The sequence below is a fragment of the Frankliniella occidentalis genome, unplaced genomic scaffold (genome assembly GCF_000697945.3).
Source record: "Frankliniella occidentalis isolate FOCC.00 unplaced genomic scaffold, Focc_3.1 Scaffold4, whole genome shotgun sequence".
In the NCBI taxonomy this organism is placed as follows: domain Eukaryota; kingdom Metazoa; phylum Arthropoda; class Insecta; order Thysanoptera; family Thripidae; genus Frankliniella; species Frankliniella occidentalis.
Genome location: NW_026267134.1, coordinates 1,356,573 through 1,361,858, shown reverse-complemented (window position 1 = coordinate 1,361,858; position 5,286 = coordinate 1,356,573). Strand labels below are relative to the sequence as shown.

General features: G+C 58.9%; 1 long non-coding RNA gene across 1 annotated transcript; it reads left to right on the top strand.

The window, feature by feature from the left end:
- The first annotated feature begins 568 nt into the window (after positions 1–568).
- LOC113202129 (uncharacterized) lies at positions 569–3,502 on the top strand. The gene is made up of 3 exons (XR_003303201.2): positions 569–738; positions 903–997; positions 3,369–3,502. It is a non-coding gene; the product is annotated as an uncharacterized LOC113202129 (long non-coding RNA).
- The last annotated feature ends 1,784 nt before the right edge of the window (positions 3,503–5,286 follow it).

The following is a 5,286-nucleotide window of genomic DNA, read 5'->3' as shown; positions in this document are numbered from 1 at the left end:
GTCGGGGCGTTAGCTCTGAGGAAGAGTGAAACGGGCAACCCAACCACCGTAGCCAGTGTCGGCGCTTGTGCCCGCCGGCGGCGCAGGCAACCCATCTGGCACCACTGCCCCCAACAGGTGTCGGTACCGCACCTCCTCCTGCCTCCTGCACAGCAGCCCCCCCCCCCCCCCCCCCCCCCCCCCCCCCCCCCCCGTTACTCCGCGCCGTGGCTCGCGCCTCGCGCCGCTGGCCATTCAAAGATGATGTATACGGTTCTTCTGTCATGCCGGACCAGCGCCGCCGGGAGCCGGGCGAGCGAGCGCGGCCCGGCCGGGCGCAGCAGGCGTGCCAACTTTACAGATAAAGACGGGCGGCCGCAAAACTTCCCAGCAAGCAAGCGAGACAGAAAGAGCGAGAATCGGAGAGAGAGGGAGGGACGGAGAGAGAGGGTGGGGGAGAGAGAAGAGAAGAGTAGAATGAGAGGCTGGCTGTCAAAAAGTTGGCCACACTGCATGGACACTGGCAGCCAAAGCTCAACGGCAGCAACAACGGCTGCTCTGCGTTTACTTAACGCTCCAAGAGCTCGCGGAGGATGGGTTCAGCAGCGGTCGGTTTGCAGCGCTAAGCAAAGACGAGAAAGGGAGATTTTTTTTTCCTTCTTTCTTTGCCAGCGATGGATGTGCGCGCGGCACTTGCGTGGCTAGTGATCGCGGCTGCTGGTCTCGCACACGGACCCTCTCCGCGTCGCGTGCATAATGGTATGGCCGAGATGTGATGTGGATGCGCTCTCGCTCTCGAGCTGTTTTTTTTTGTTTTTTTTCGTTGGAGCGGCGTATTGCTTTTGACTGTGTTTTTCGTTTTGTTTGCACGCATTAAACGCCGTTTTCTTTTATTACTCTGAACATTCGTTCGGTCAGAGTAGCATGCACCCCGTTCCATGCTGTTTGTTCTCATGCGCCATACCACGGGAGGCCGTATACGGCCACCAACGGAGATCGTGATGGATCCGCTGCCAAGGTACTTCTTTTTTTTTTTCATGACTTTTCTTTCACTATATTCCGAAAATAAGTACCTTCATACTTTAAAGCCACCGCATCAAATTTTGCAAAAGATTTTCCAAATCACCATAGACTTCTCCGCGTGTGCGTATGCAATGCCGAAGCTGATTGGTACCAATCATGGTATCGTCATTGAGAGTGTTCTCGTCCGTGCGCCATGCTCGGCGAGTTTGCCCGCTAGAACCGGGGCATGAGGGGCGGAATGGTGGGTGGGACGTGTAAGGGCTCGTGGGGTGTGAGGGGTGAGGGTGGGGCGGAGGGGTCTAGACGCGTGGCACCTTCTTTCCCTGGCTCTGCCTTCCCAACCTACACGCTTTGACATGCAAATGTCACGGACCGTTTCCGAGAAACGATGCAAGTCTACCTTTGGCCCTCCTAACGCCAGGTCGGGCCCCGCGCGCCCAGCGCCCGCCGGTGGCAGAGGGGGAGGGTAGCTAGCAGTCCGGCCCAGTTTCGCGCAAGGGAATTTGTTCGCCGATTTTCCCCACAGCCCCTCTCGTATCCCGAGTAGTACCACTTTTCATTGAATTTACGCGGCAGTTTTATCGAATGTGGGTCAGATTTGGGGCGGCGGGCTTGGCGCCGGCGCCACTGCAGAGTCGGCGCCAGAGCGGCCGCCGCCCGGCTCGGCCGGGTACATTACGAGCACAACTTGGTGGTGTCCGGCGAACAGTTTCTTTTTTTTTTTTATTCCTGAACAAAAAAAAAGAAAATAGTGAGAGAGTGTACGTAGCAGGTGCGCCCGTCTGTTCTGAAAGGGGGAAGGAGCAGAAGAAGAAGGCGAGAAAGACGACCGGAGCGCGCTGCAGTGCGCTGCCGACCGGAGCCCCTGGGAGGTGGGCAGGCCTGTCGCGCAGGGCCGGCGCGCGGCGCTGCCTACCCGGAGGACGGCAGGCGCCCGTGTGTACTTTAATGAAACGCGTTCGTTGTCCGTGGCATAGCCTCCGAATTATTTTGCGCTCTAACGGGCCAAACTCGGCCTTCTCGTCGTCCTGGTGTGGCCTTTGATCAGCTGCTGCTGTGGGAGGGGAGGAGAGGGGAGGGGGCTGAGCTCAGACGCTGGTGCGCGGGGTTTGAAGAGGGGAAGGGAGAGAGGCTCAAAGAGGAGCTGGAGGGGGATTTAGCGAGGGGGCGAGGAGTTTGGAGATCAGACCGTGCGGCGCGGTGCGGCGCGGCGGTGGCGCCATGGTGGCGCCCCCCTCGCCCTGCAGGTGATAGGCGCCCAGGATTATTGCGATTAGTTCGTGTTGCCGCCGCAGCGCAGTGGCGCCAGCTGCGCCAACTTGTGCCCCGCGCCCCGCTGCTGCCACCGGTGTGCATTGCGACCCACCTCCCCCCACACTCACTACCTTCACTTCCGGTAATTCGAACATAATGGCGGCCGATTGTCTCTAAACCCCGGTGCGCTCTCCTCGGCGCGCCCCTTCCCTCTCCTCCCATAACGGCCTCCTCAAGTTCACGCCCCACCGCCGTGTGGTTAGACCTCTCCACCTCTCTCTCTCTCCCTCTCTCGCCCGGCTAGGGCAGCGCGGTGGTGCGGCAGTGGCGCGAACGGGACTGCAGATTTATTTTCAACCACCGGCCGCCGGGGCGTTGCTGACCTCGCCCGTCCAATTTGTTCTTAATTTTCCCGGGCGGAATTGTCAATCTTATCTCGCCTCCTTTTCCTCTTCTTTCTTTCCTTTTTTGCTCGAAAATCCTCTCACGCCCTACTACCCCTCTCCCCCCCCCACCTTCCTCTCTTTTCTGCTCAGTCCGTCTCTCTCGCTCACTTCACTCTTCGCGGGGCATCTCTCTATATCCCTTTCCCTATCTCCTCTCAGCCCGTCTGTCCGTCCGTCTGTCTTTCTCCCTCGCTCCTTTCAGACCGGCAGGGTCTGCCCTTGGCTGGGCGCCCGGGCGCTCGGCCAGGTAGGCAACTTCTTATACACGTCCCGTCTACCACTGAAACCCGTCCCGCCCCGCCACACCCCGCCACGCCCCGTCGCGCCGTGCCGCGCCTTCACAAAGTGAAATGCGCTTTTAGGGATCCGGGGGTGCCGCCACCCGCCGCTGCCGGACGGACACTGAGTACACAGCGGAAAAAAAAACTCGCGGAGGCAAAACGAGCAAAAACACAAGCTGTAGTGGCGTGGCGTGGCGTGGTGTTGCCAAGGGGGCAGAAAGGAGAGGGGCGGCGCGGCGGGGAGTTTGAACCGCCGCGCGCACTTTATTTGGCATGCATAACGTTTCTTCCGGATGTGGCGGGGCAGGGACGGGGCGGCGCAGGGCGGCTGGAGGGGACATTCATATTTCACGAAGTAAAGTCCGTCTGTCCGTCTCTGTTGCAGCGCGGCGACGGTGGCGGCAGACACGAGATCACCCATTTGTCGAATTGTGGACGCGCGCGGATATGAAGAAGGTACAATCGCAACAGTGTTTTTGTAAAATAAAACATACGTAATTAAATTTCAAACTGTTTAAACATTTTTGTAGGGGCCATAGTTTGTTTGTTCTTCGGTTAGAAGAGTGTTGACATTCTCGTTTTAGTCCTGGACGCCAGCCGCCGCCCTACGCCCTCCGCCTCCCCAAATCATTTCAGCAAGCGCGTCACTCTGCAATTAATTACTAGGGGTGGCGAGAGCGCGACGAAATGAGACTTTATCATTTGTTTTGACGCTCCTCCTCCTCCTCCTCCCAGGGGTGGGCCGGCCAGCCGAGGGCTGCAAAGTAAGTGAGGTAATAACTCCGGGGTGCGCTGCGCTGGCCACTGCAGCGGCGGGGCGGGGCGGGGCAGGGCGGAAAGTAAGTAGTGTGTATGTCGCCCGTCTCCCGGCCGTCTGCCGCTGCTGTTGTGTTCGGCGCCAAATGAGTAAGGCCGGCAGAACGCACGGCGCGCGCCGCCATTTTATTAATTCTGTAATGTTCTGTAATGCAGAGAGCAGGGGCATAACTCACGGCCGCCCCGCTCTGCCACACCGTCGCACCGCCGCACCACGCCGAAGTGGCACGTCTGTGCGCCCTTCTAATTGCACGTCAGGACGGACTAAACAAGTCGCGCGGCGCAAGTTGCTGCACAGGAGGGATGGGACCGGCGGCAAGAGGAGATCGGAGCAAAGCAGCGGAAATTCGGGGGGAAAAGTGAGAGAGGAAAATAATAATGATAATAACCGAAAGAGAGAGGGAATGGTCTCGCCGGGCCTCGCGAATTGTCGAGCGTGATGGGGGGCATTTCGGCACGTAGTACACTACTACACCAGGCAGCAGGTGTAGTGTGTCTTTCAAGTCGGGACGCACGAAAGCCGAAAGCGTAAGAAGAAGAAGAAGACGAAGAAGAAGAAGAGAGCGGTTGGTTTGAGCCGAACATGACATCTCAGGGATACGCACAGCTCTGCTCTGCACTGCTCCCTCCGCTCCTCCAGCGGCACTCGCCGCGCGGAGGCACTTGCACTGTACCCGCGCGGGAGCGGGAGGCGGGGGAGGGCGCGCAGGGGCCGCCGCAGACGTCCTCGCTCTCCGTCACACTCGCGGGCCCGGATGAAAAGGCGCGGCACGCTCCTCTCCCTCTCTCCCTCTCCTCTCGCCTGCCTCTCTTTCGCTCTAAGGTGAAGAGGATAGCATCCATCCATGTACCGTCTGGCAATATGTGTATTACGCATCCTCTTACGCAGATGCGTTCCTTTTTTTCTGGTGACGTGTCGGCGGCGCGCGGCGGGGCGGGGGGCCGCCGCCAGGTCCCAGGTCCCCGCGGGACACGCTCCAGTTAGCTGTAAACGCTCTCCGCAAGGGTCACGTCTGCTCTGCGTCCTCTCTGCTGCTAGTCGTCTTTTGCAAATTTCAGCCTCACATGAAACATTTTTTTCTTTTTTTTAAAAAAAATTGAATACACCTGATTATAATTAAAAAAGTAATTGAATTTTATTTTTTTCATCTTTATTTTTATTTTGTGGCTACGGTTTTGGTCGCTTTCGGGCTCGGCCGGTGGGGCGGCCAAGGGTCGTGTTGCTGCGACAGAATGACGGTGACGTGTCCGCCGATGATGGCCGTTTGATCGGGCTGTTAATGTGGGCCCGGCGTGTCGTGCCGCGGCGTGGGGTGGCGCCTGGCCAGCCTGGCGCAGGGCAGCGCGGCCGACATGGACCCGACGTATCGTCCCGCGTTAACGGCTCCGTCGGCCGTCCGGTAATGGTCCGTTAACGGACAAACCTCCCACAAGCTCTCGCTGCGACAGAGAGAGGGAGGGAGAGAGAGAGGGAGGGAGAGAGAGAG